Source organism: Haliaeetus leucocephalus, unplaced genomic scaffold (assembly GCF_000737465.1).
Source record: "Haliaeetus leucocephalus isolate CR32 unplaced genomic scaffold, Haliaeetus_leucocephalus-4.0 Scaffold13, whole genome shotgun sequence".
Classification (NCBI taxonomy): Eukaryota; Metazoa; Chordata; class Aves; order Accipitriformes; family Accipitridae; genus Haliaeetus; species Haliaeetus leucocephalus.
The window spans coordinates 1,877,925-1,891,384 of NW_010972449.1; positions in this window are offsets into that span (position 1 = coordinate 1,877,925).

Below are 13,460 nucleotides of genomic sequence, written 5' to 3' on the forward strand. Positions count from 1 at the left end.
TGAATCTTGATCCTGTTTGCTGATGTGTTCCTAGTATCGTCTAAACCCCACCCTCCTCAGATTACACCTCTGTGAAACTGAAATAAGAACATTTTCCTGGGTCTCACTAGGAGCAGGGCAGAAAGTTACTGTTGCATGAGAATTGCTTGGATATTAGGCTGACAAGTGTTACAGGAGAACTCATCGATTAAAATAGTAAGTAATGCCTTTTTCACCATTTACCCTTCCTTTCCGCTTCACAATGGTTCTGAAATTGTCATCTCTACGCTCTTTTCATAGGTAAGATTTCACCATGGTAGAAAAGAAGCCAACTGTCCTATTATATCAACAACAATACTCCCACTGTGTTTTATATTGGAGATAAAAAGCAGCATCTTATAAATAGGGATTATAAAATAAACATCTCTATCTTTCTTGGAGATAGGCTGTTTTATTGTAAATAAATGTCACAGTCATTGTGGGGGTATTCAGAAATCAGGGAACGTCTTTCTAATTGGAATTTCAGCTTTATGTATCATTACTCTATTCTGCTGTCTTGTAAATTAATGGCACCGTGCCAGCATGTTAAAGAGATGCAACTATATTTGGCCTCACACATTAATAACAGCAATTCTTTTTGCTAAGTTTTAATAAATACCACTGTTGTAGCATTGCAGAAGATAAAAGCTCAGGCTAACAAACCCCAGGATATTTGGGACCAGCTCCAGCTCCTATTAAGGTCATTGGAAAGGTTCTTATTGACCATGCTGAGTATTGATTACTGTAAAATCAGAATAGGTTGTTATGACAAGGGCAACGGCTGATCTTGTAACCAGCAGCTCAATCTTTTATTCAAGGCACTAACTGAGTGTTTGTAGCCATACTTTTTGCTATGCAGCAAGCCTACACAAAGCAAAATAAAAATACACTTCCCAGTAGGAAAGCTGACCAACCACCAAGAGAAAGTGATCAAAGAGAAAAAAAAATATGTGACAGAAGGAATACAGCTGGGAAGAATTCTCAGATACCCCAACTTTAATTTCCTATCTCTGGTGAGATTTCTTCTCGTGTGCCTAAAAGCAGTTTCCAAAGAGGGATGAGTGCTGGACTTGTACCAAGGGCATGATGTCATTGATCTGGACACCAAATGTATATGTAGATAGGACTGTTCTTCATCCACTGTCTGGAGTGCAATGAGCGAAAGTAAAGCTTAATCTTTCCCACTTTGGCTGGAACTGAATCGTACCTTTGAAAGTAATAGCAGGCTCTGTATCAGGGAAGATTACTTTAGCCAGCCCACCAGGCTTATCATCTGGAGAAGATGGAAGAAGAGTTTTTGGAAGCAGACATCTTCCCCTCTCTGTTTCTGTTATAACCACACAAGGGTTGGCATGGCTTGTTCCATCCCACCCCTCAGTTCTCCTGGGTAGGAAATGTAATTTCCTCCCGTTTCTAAATTTGGGGCCCTGTATTTGGGTGGTTATTTTTCTTTAGCAAAACCTCAGCTTCCTTGATTTAACTGACTACTGGCTGAAAGAAATCAATGTCTAACCTCGTCCTGAAAAGATCATAAACAGCTGATTGTGAGAAGCTGGGAAGACATACCAGGGCCTGAAACACCCTGAAATTGCCCTGTTTCTTGTACTCTTCTTAATCATCTGTTATCAGCCAATGTCAAAGATGGAATGTAGATGCATTTTGGTCTACCTGATGCTTGTGTTTTATGACAAAATTGGAGAGGGAGGGAAAAGTTGAGACTGTTGGGTAACAGTCCAACATACCAGTGTCATTATAGCATGTTTGAAGTTGTATTTATCTATTCATCAGGGTAATACGAGGCAGAAAGGATATTCATTCAGGAGTCCTTTCAACAGTGAGAAGCAAGGAATGCTCTTTTGCTGCTATGCCAGAAGGGCAGGGAAACAGCAGCATTCATCCCATTGAACCAGCCACCAAGTTCCATGTTTTGAGGATGCCACCACAGCTGGCTATTTGCAGTAAGTGGCCGTTTCCATACTAAAGTGTGGTCTTAAGGAATGAAAGGCAGATCCTAGATTATTCTGCAGTCAAGAAGGGAAATAAAGGGCGTATTCCACTGGAAGGGAAAGAATTTGCTCTTGCACGAAGCAGAGCAACCTCAAAGCTAACTCTTTCCCATCAGAATATGCCTTCCAAAGGAGCTGGCATGCTATAGCTACACAAATCTTCTGCAGGCTTTAGACTGACTACTGCATCAGCCCCACACAATTATCTTGTTTTCAATAGTGTCAGTCCTGATTAACAATGTCAGTTTTCAAGATTCTGATTTTCCATTGTTGAACTGGACTTTTGCAGTGCACTTCACAGGGGTAAGATTAGACCCTAAAGTAGGGAAAGGCTGAAAATGAAAGTCTTTTCTCTTTGTTGACATGTCTTTCCTTTTTTTTCCTGGCAAATGGTTGTTTCTTTCCTATGTGATTTATATAGCTTTTTATTAGGGTGGCTATATTTTAGTACATTACATTGTAAATTACACCCAACTACACATGATGGATTTAGTCATTGTGCTATAAATTGTAGTGGATTCTTAAAAGAACTCATCATGGTTGACGACTGGGGCATCTAATTTATTTCTAGTGCCATATTACTATAACAGTCATCAAAACATTGTCTTGCACAGATAGTTTATTAGAACATTTCTCAGAATATTCTAACAAATACTTGCCTTTAAGAGGCTGTTTTCTACCTATGGTTGTTCAAACCATGCTTACAAAGTAGGGCAGACTGCAGCTAAGGAAATATGTATGGTCTGCAATGAAAACTTGGCACAAAAAGTGTGGAGAGAAGGCTACGATGTCTAACTGTTCCCATTTGTTGTAGGGAAAGAGGAGGAACTGTGACCCATATAATCTAAGTGGCTGAGATAAAAATGACAAAAAAGCAAGCTTTTGCTCTTAAAAAAAAATAGACTTGATTACTGCAGACTTGTAAAAAGAATCCAGGACATAAGCAAGGACTGAATATTGTTCAACTTTTTAAAATACCGTCTCCAAATTCCACAGGAGAATTACCAGATTTTCTCATGCACAAAGTATAAAAAGAAAATACTGGAATTACTAAACAAAACAGTCATTTAGTATGGAAATTGTGTGGGGATGAGCAATGGGTAATCAGACTCCTCAGTCATAGGCAGGGAACATTAGCTAGCTAGTCTTTCTCTACAGTTACAGCCCCCTCTGTAGGTAAAGGGGATGAGAAGCCCTTCACCCACACAAATCCAGAATCTAGAAGTACCTACACCCACACAAATTAGTGTAGGTACTCTGGATTCTGGTCATTTCTGGAGAAGCAGTTTTCTTGCTGTTAGCTATAAAGGGGCTAAGAGAAATCACCTGGTTAGACGTATATGCCTAAAGCTCAGTTTTCTGAGTAGCCCTCCAAAGAGCATTTTTTCTGTGATAGTATTGCATCTGGATTTTTGACAGCCATGGAGCATAGCATGGCAATTCTGTCCCAAAATAGAAAATCTGCGTATTTATCAGTCTGATAGGCTGGCATCTGCCCAATCAGTAACTTTATCTGTACTGCAACCTGACATCATGGGACAAAAGTGAACACTGAGTTTATACATTTGTCCTGGTTTCAGCTGGGATGTAGTTAACTGTCTTCCTAGTAGCTGGTACAGTGCTATGTTTTGAGTTCAGTATGTGAAGAATGTTGATAACACTGATGTTTTCAGTTGTTGCTCAGTAGTGTTTAGACTACAGTCAAGGATTTTTCAGCTTCTCATGCCCAGCCAGGGCACCTGACCCAAACTGGCCAACAGTGTATTCCATACCATGGGACGTCCCATCTAGTTTAGGAACTGGGAAGGGGGGGGGGAGGGATTTCGCCGCTTGGGGGACTGGCTGGGTGTCGGTCGGCGGGGGGTGAGCAATTGCCCTGCGCATCATTTGTACATTTCAATCCTTTTATTACTACTGTTGTCATTTTATTAGTGTTATCATTATCATTATTAGTCTCTTCTGTTCTATTAAATCGTTCTTATCTCAACCCAGGAGTTTTACTTCTTTTCCTGATTTTCTCCCCCATCCCACTGGATGGGGGGGGAGTGAGTGAGCGGCTGCGTGGTGCTTAGTTGCTGGCTGGGGTTAAACCACGACAACATTTGAACAGGTTTTATGAAATTGTGATAAATGTAGTGTATAAATTAGGAGAAAGAATAATGTCCTGTTAAGTCTACATCCAGGTTATTTCCTGGTGGGTTTCATATCCCAGAAACAGTGTCTCAGTTACTTTTTTCCCATTAAATGATCTCCTGAGTTAAATAGTTAAACGAGTTCTGGGCCATGTTCACCAGTGCACTCTAGGCCACTGCAGTTACATTGAAATAAAGCTGAAGTGGCATTGATCAGTCAGATCCAAATTTGATGACTGTTCTAATTACTGTATTTGGGAATCCTTAATGAAAGAGGAGTACGTGTATATGTATGAGAGAAGGAGAGATGGTTCCTATGGGATGCTACACAATGGAAAAGTGCTAAGTATATTAATTATTTATAGAACAATTAGTATTCAGCTTATCCCACAAGTTCAGTTCTGAGTCCAGATCCAAACTTTCCCTAATGGGTGCATTTAGCCTTTTGATTCAAGCCGTACCCTACTTGTAAGTAACAGAAGTGGCCTAGTCCAGCCACAGAAGAATACGTGTAGCCATGCCTGTGTTTTTCTCTTGTTTGTATTGTGTGAAGCTGGAGCTGATCCAGAGAAGTCTATGAAGAGATTCCAGACTGAGTGTGGGGTGAGTGAGAACTAATTAAATTCATTGTCTGCATCAAATGCCTTAATTAATAGAATATGAAATAATCTTAAATAATCCTGAAACACTTTCATAAACATTTGAATTTATGAAAATTATTCAAACCAGCAATTTTCAGTTATTTGCTAGTATGAATTAGTTTGAAATTTCTTTGATAATACAAATACCACTCAAGTTGGCAAAATTGTTCAAATTCTTAAACTAACAGGTCTGTTATAAATACGTCCAGGAACTCCTAGAAAATAAATGTTCATTAATATTTCCAAAAGGCTGAATTTACAGCACTGCGTTGTACAGCCACATCTGAAATGAATTCTCATAGCAGGAAATCTGAAAAATTAGGTGCCCAGTTTAAAAGAAGGAAAAATATAATTGAGAAGGTGTCTGCTATTAAACCCCCTAGTAGTAACTATTCCTAGAAGAAAATAGGTAAAATTAGATTTAATGTAGTATAGGCTGTCCACACACAGTGACAGAGAAAGAAATATGTTTTCCTTATGATGTATTTTAAATAAATGCTATATCAACATTGTTTTTAATTAGATTACATAAATTATATTGTCCACCAGAAACTAGCATTGGAACCTCAGTGTGTGATAACATTCTTAGCAGATGAAGGTCTAAATTTGAAAAACACTATGCTTCTCAGCTGTGGAAAAGTTTCAAAACATAATCAGTCTATTTTAACATATTCCAAATCAATCCACTGCTAATATTTCAGTCCCTTGCAAAACATGAGCAGAGCACAATCAAACTTACATAAGTATATCTAGGAGTTTTAATAACTGCTAACTCTGAGCAGCAAATCCGAGCATGACTTCAGTCAGGCATTAAGTACACCCTAAGATCCGTGGGGTTTTTTCAGAAAAAAAGTCTCACTGTTGCCAATGTGCAAGGAAGAGGGCAGGGTGAGAGCTGGAGTCAAAGCAGTTAAGTCAACACCAGCAATTAAGTTAATGCCAACAGAGTGTGCGCACCACTGGGTACATCCCTGAATATTATCTCTCTCTGCTGAAAAGCATGTCCCAGTCCCTGATCAGTCAAACTTAACAGTACAATGATGTTTTTTGGTCTTTGCCTAGCTGTCAAATAGCAGGTGCCAACCAACACATGAGAGTACTGGCTGCACCCAGTCATCCTGTATCCCAGATAGGCCCATAGCAACCAGGGACAAGCCTACCTGAGGAATAGCCACCTGGCCCAAGAATAAAGGTAGTGAGGCCATGTAGGACATGTATGCTAGACTCCTTTGCTAGAGGAGAGGCTTGAATGTTCTTTTTGCAAGGGCTCTTAGCCTCTGCAACTGCTTCTATTCAGCACAGCCTAAATTTTCTAGCTATTAAGACATGCTACAGAAGGCAGCTGCTAAGAACACTTCTTAGCATGGTAATGGACTCAAAATGTGCTTTAGAAGTGACTTATAAGCAAAATTTCTGCCTGGGATTCATCTCCCCTAACTTTTAATCCTAAAGCATGCAAGCTCACTTCGGGTGCGTTCTTCTCCACATAGATTCTAAAGGAAATTTGACTTGCTGAGCTGTGATGCTCTGTTTTCAGATGGTTAAAGTGAGGTAAGATAAATTCTGCCATTTCAGTGCTGCAAAGGGACGGCTACAACAGACTGTCTTGTCAGTCACAAGGAGAAAAACTTCCAAGAACTTGAACTCATTTGCAGGGAAATGGAACACCAAGATAAAACAAGGGCTCCTCACAGCAACAACGCAGGTCACCCACAGCACTGAGCAGATGCCCATTGCTGTCTGAGCTGGTGTAACAGATCCTTTGATGTTGATATGTGACTAAATCAGACAGGTCAGAAGCCAGGAGATAGAATAGAAAAGGATAGATCATGAAAAACATATAAAGATATCTTCTAAGCACTAGCAGGTTTGCACAGTCAACTTATTTATTGGCTTCAAATTACGATAGTACTTCAGGAAATTATCACTGAATGCAAAAACAATCTCAGACTATGAAGGAAACTTTCATTTTTATCTGAATATTTCCCTGTTCACATATGTTTTTACCATGAATAATTTACCAAAGTTAACAGCTCATCATGGACCTTTGATGTTTGCAAAGCCACAGCCCACAGTTCTAGTCAACAATGAAAAACAAGAATATACAGCTGCAAGGCTAAAATTGCAAAGTTATGTTTAAACTAAGAAAGGCATTTCTTTCACAATACCTATTACAGCATCAGTGTACACTAATTCCAGTGGTAGAATAATGCATCAGCCCCACAGGCACTGCTGACTCAGTAATACCCACAGAAATACAGTAGCAAAAAGAGTCCTGATCCATCATTTTTAAGAAAGGGAACATGCATCCCTCCAACCATTACACTTTCTACTATTTAATATGCCACATATTAAACTCTGTCCACTTCAAAAGCAGGAAAAATGAGACATGGCCTTGTTGTGCCCTAACTGGTTCTATACTAGAAGAAATAATGACAGTAACATGAACAGACTTAGGGAAAGCTCTAAATTGATTCTTGAAGTGCAATGTAATGCAAATATATGCAAGTTGGCAAAAAAAAAAAAAAGGCCAACAGGAATTTAGCTTTTGATTCCTGAATGTTATCATTTATTTATGCCAGAGGGTTAAAGGGCAGGTAGACTTCTGTATTCAACATTTGTACCATGCACGGATATTGACTCTTATCTGTTTCTCCTGGAAAAGAAATCATTTTCAGACGAGTTGTCTCTGTCTCTTTATAAGTCCACCCACTACTGTGCCTTCCATGAGAAATCACCATCAAAATTATTCTTGTAACTCCTTGACTACAGTATTCAGTTAAATAATACAGCAGCTCCCTATCTTAGGAAAAGTATAACTGTGTGAATATTTAATATGTATGAAAACCAGTAAAGTGTACCTATCTGATTCAACCTCATAAATTAATAATACCTTTGCTAGGCTCCCACTGAATCTACTGGAATTCAAGGGCCCTCGAGTAAGCTTAGTTTCTGTCTCCTGGATAAAGGGATTTTAGTTTGTCATTACCCAGCACTGTCTGAATGGTATTTATGAAGATTCTGTGATCCTGTCAACAGAGAAACTTACATCAGAGCTAGGAACAACTGTCTTTATGATAGCTTATTACAACAATTTCCTTTGTGTAATGTTGACAAAGAGTTTGATCAAAATATTGATTTTTTCAATCAATAATAAATGATAGGTATCAGTAAGCAGCCCTAAGCAGCCTCCCAAATCTCTCCCTTCTCATTTCTTTTCATGTTTAAGTAAGTTTAGCGCTTTCAACATGCCTGTACAAATTGCTTCCGTCTGCAAGTTCCACTGTACAAACAACATAATTACCCAAACAGCAGCTAGGAGATACCAAAACATCTAAAACCAAAAGCATAATGGCTACTTCCCAAAGCCTGCCAGTAAACCTTCATGGTACAGCTGTGTTGGGGTCAACACAATGAATTACAATAGATTTCTTTCTTTTTGCGCTTCTTGGAAGTGTAGTAGTCCTGCATTCCTTAGTCCTGCTTAGTCATCTGCTGTACCTGTTTTAGTCATTAATATAATCTCCATTTTTATCCAAATTTTTTGTTGGTTAATAGTATATTCACTGGCATCACACTGAGACTACTTGTTTATTCCTTATTCTGAGTTACTTTATTCCTTGTTCTGAGTCTAGGATGAAATGTCATACATAAACTTTCTGTATTTGTAATAAGTTTCCTAGGAGCCAACCAAATAAGATTAGAAAGTATTACCTGAAGATCAATAACAACGAGGGCAAGCTCTTCTCTTACATCTCACCCCATTCAGGGTTTTCTGTAACTTGTATTCAACTCTAACTGTAACGTAGAATCAAAACATCAAAACTACTGCTTCTCTCTTAGTGATAAGTAGCAGGCACGAAGTTCTGGTCCAAAACTTGAAAACACCAAACTGAAACTGTGGAGGTATTTGGGTTTAAGGCCTAAAAATAAAAATAAAAATAATGTTTTCTGCAGCTGAAGTTCAGGCAGAAGTAAAAAAGACAGATCACCTCAGTTCACTATAAATAGAGGCTTCTAAGCAAAGACCTACGAGTGCAAAGCAAATGTGGACACTGAAATGTTCAAAATGTACAAAAGAAAGGACTGATTTAGCAGTAAGCCTGCAAAGAGGAACAGCTGCAGACCCTGGAGACACTGGTTCATTTGGCATTGCTGACTGGGAACAGATAGGGAGTCATTTCCCTCCAATAGCTGCTTGGGTGACACAGATTTCTTTATAACTTGCTAGCAACAAGAACCAATAATGCAGTTCTGTCTTTGTTCTTCATAGCCACAGTCTTGCTAAATGGCCTGACAATCATGAGAATGAACAGCAGGCAGAGACGGGATGTTCCCACATACTTGTCAAGACCAGAATGACCAGATACAGAATTGTCTTTAAAAATAAAAGGGTGGATTAGTCCTCCTCTGCTCCCATGTAGAAGAATACTTCTGTACAAGCAGTTATTAAGCTGAAATACTACTTTTTGGGATATGGGAGGCCCCCATCCAATCTCGTGTGTCCCATCTCCAGGTGATCCCCCTTTTGGGGGAGAGTCAGAGCATTGAGCTACATGACAGAAGTAGCAGCCCTGCTGTGTATACATAGCCTTAATCCCCATAGGCTTGCTTGTTCCCTTTGTAAAACGGGGACTGTTTTTGCTATCATGAGATGCTGTGATGAAGCATATGAAGAATTTTAAATTACTGTGCAGTGGATACAGTATGAGAATTTTAGATATTGAATTACTTCCAGTTTATAGTTTTCTCTTCCCTTGGGATTACAAGATAGCCAGGTTTACTGTTCTGTCAGGAAGGATAAAGTATGGCTAAATGTTGGAAAGTGCTTGGGAGGATTTTTTCTTCAGTTAAGTAGAACTCAGCTTGGAGCCTTACATGGCCATTGACTGTTACTGTGACCTCCTTCCCTCAGAGCTGTTTTTAAGTCTGGGTGGAGAAGGGTTCCTGTGAACATCTTGTCTGCTGTATTTGGAAAGGCTTGAGTCCATGATCTAGCCAGAGAACAACAGTTCTTTGGAAAAGTGTAAAAGTGTTGCTCACAGGTCTCCTTTATTATTTCTATAGTCCTTTTTTCAGCTTAATAACCCAGAAGGGTTTGAAACAGAGGCAATGATAGACAGCTGTGTGATCATACTGAGAAATAACAGATAGATTGTTTTACAAAGACACTGTTTGCAATACTGTCAGGTTACTATTCCTCTGTTGGGCACACTGCACACTCTTAAAAATTTTCAGTTGCTCTCTTTTTCTAAGAGTAGTTGGGGAAGCACAATGTGCTCATTTTTGCCATAGGATAGCAGAGCGCATGATCTGAAATGAGATTTGTTGAACATCACCAGCTCTGCTGCATAGGGATTGACTGTGCTAATCACAGTCCCATATAAGGCCAGTTTGGTGACACATAGCTGCATTGTTCCAGCAAGAACTGTGATCTGGAAATGCCTCCCTGACCTTACACCGAGGGAGGCTAGGGAAGCCTAGCCCATCTGACTGGTCTCTCAGGCCAGTACAAGGTCCCACCAGCTCCTTCTGGTGTGACTCTACACTTGAGAAGAGTTCATAGTGCTCAGGATTTGCAGAGACTCTGCTCTTTTAGTGCTGTGGCGAACTAAGGAGGAAGCTCCTTGTATCATGTTGTCTGGACATATATGTTAATACCAAATAACCTCTGAGCATTAAACTACCATTTTTGATCTTTATGTGGACTTTGACTTGGATGTGCAGATGCTAGAACTTCTTTCCAGAACCACGGCAAGCCATGAACGTGCCTTTGAGGACAGAGTCCTACCAGCCAGCAATACAGCCAAGTGTGGTGGAGAGACCATATTCTGCTTTACAACAAATCCTGCTGTCAAGCTATAGCACCCTCTGAAATCAGGGGAGGAAGACCTTTAAAAAAAAAAATCTTGAAACTGTCATGTCTCTAGCCCATCTGCTTTGCCCATCATGATAAGCAATTTATCCAGTATCTTGCCTTACTCATATCACTGGGAAAATCTCTGCTCTGTACAGAGTGATCAGTTTCTTTTTCAAGACTCAGCTTGAAGTGCAAGGCTGTAAGCAAGAATATTGGGTACTCTGACTCATTCTTTTGGAGGACTATTTTTATGACTGTTCTCTATGGAACTACATTTTAAAACTCTCAGCTAATGTTCTTAAATAATTTTCACAGGTTTCTGCTGAGCCATATCAGCACAGTGGTTCTTCCCTCTGAGGTAAGAACCTTTCCCAGGTTCAACTACCCTCCACCACTGCAGTCTGTGAAACCAAACTATTGGCTGAATACCTCCTTCTTTTTCTTTACCTCAGTAAGTGGCTACAAGACAGTGCCATTTAAAATTTAATCAATCTTGTCCTAACAGGATATACTTCTTGGATTTTAACCCATCTTCTACATAAAACAAACTACTAAATTCAGCTACAATAACTGCCTCATGACAGAACCATCTCAAGAACCTCTTAATGAGCTCTCATTATCACAAATTGCCCCTGAATATCTATAATATCTTTTATCGCTCCACACATCTCACCACTTCCTGTCTCCTGCTTTTTTTACAATCCATTAGCTTCCCTTAGCAGCCTCATTTGAACAATTAAACTTTACTGTTTCTAGAAACACACAAGGAACCCCAGGTTCTACTATTAGGTCTGTGTCTTTGAGAGACCTGGGAAGGGATTAACATGGTCTGATTTAACAGAGTCCAGATTCCTCCTAACGGTTCATGATCCTCAGTGAAACACTTAGTGCAGGTTGTTGGCCTGATATGACTGATAACTCCACCAGTCTCTGAATCACCCTCTTGGAGGCCCCCCATAAAGGCACTTAAACTCAGTGTCTGATGTTAGACAGTAAGAATCTACATCCTGTCCTCATACTGCAATTTCAAGTCTCCCTGGCTAATCTCTGCACATTTTCCTTCTCTGTAGAGTTCATGTGCCAGCAGCTTTTTGTTGTGCTTGTTTATGTTCAACATTAATGGCTCAGACTGCCCCATGTGAGCTGGATGTTCTCATTGACATGCCTGATAATAGGTTCTTATTTGCCTGTTAGTGTTTCAACTACAAGCAAACTCAAACTCATTAAGCCATTACAATGTTTCCCTGAAAATGTTCTCATGAATTAAAGGCTTGAGTGGCCCTGGGAGATGTTGATCCCTTGCACAGGATATGTCCATGGCCTCCATCCCTACTGAAATCTATTCTAAAAGTAATTGTATGGTGTGATGCAAACTGCATTTTCTGAGCTTGTGTGATGACTGTGTTTAAAGTACCCTAAGAACAAACATATCAGAGATTTTACAGCTACAAAGAGCTTGTGCCTGAACACTAATGGGTACTTTGGCAAGCAGGTGTAACTTTGGTATTTCTTACTCTTTCCTAAAGATACAGAATCTTTTCTTTTGATGTTTTGATAGATCAGCAGATTCTCCTTCTGCACTATATTCCAGGCATGCAGCTGAGATATGATTAATGTCTATGAAAGTAAAAATACTGCACTTGTATTTCTTATGTCTTTACTGTGTTGACTCCATTTTATATTGTAGGATGATACCCAGAAATGGGAAACTGTGGCTCCATTCAAGTCAATTGCAACACTCCCAGTGACAAAAGTAGCTCATTCATAAAGCTCTAAATGCACCTTGCTGTTTTCTGTAACTTTAATTAATTAAATGCTCTCAGGGGGAGCCAGACGGAGCAAAATCTCAGCTCCAACCTTCATCTTATCAGAAGTCTCTCCATTTTGCTGAAGCTCTATGCACTTATAAAGATCTTATGTCTTATATCACATGGCAGAAACAGAGCCTGTGCCTTTCTGGGTGCAGGCTGTCATACTTTCCCCACCAACTTAAAACTATGATGGAAGCAGATCTTTATTTACTTGTTTTGTGGTTTGGTGGGGTTTTGTGGGTTTTTTTCCATACAGTAGGTTTTGGAAATAATAAAGATTCATTTCCTTGTTCCCCCTCCCGCATCCCCCAAAGTGGATTTCACCTTAGAGATGTTATGTTCAGTAGGACTGAATCACTTGCCAATCAGTTGGCCAAAATACCCTGGGCCTGAGCCACCAAAATGCTTTAAGATGGTTATTTTCTGCCAATCTTTCATGTTTTTGTGAAGTTTAGCAAGCCACCGGGGTTAGGAGATGGATGACAAATTCAGCCCAGATCAAAGGAAACGCCTTTGCAGCCTTTACGCCACTTGCTGAGGGAGCTCACTGACGCTAGAAACGAGACGGCGAAGTTCTTCCCGGAGGTAAGGCAAAGTCGGTTAAAGTCGTTTAACTGCAAACAGTTAAAAAGTTTCGGGAACGACCGGAACAGCCGAAGGCCATGTGGCTCCGGACCCCGCCGTGCCGCCGGCGGGGGAGGCTCCTAGGGGCAGGACAGGGATAGCCCGCGGAACCCCCGTCCGTCTCCGGCCAGCCGCAGCCGGGACGCGGCGCTGGAAACCTTCGACGGCATTGTTTGGCTTTCCTTTTTTTCCGATTCCTCCCGTGAATTTACTCCCGGCTCGACAGACTTAGCGGAAGGGCAGCCCCCTTGCCACACACACCCACCCCACACGCCCCCGCCCCGCAGCACTGCCGGGTGCCCGTCCCGGGGAGGCGCCGCGCCGCGCCGGGCGGCTCCCTTGGCTCGGCGCCGCGGCAGGGTCACGCC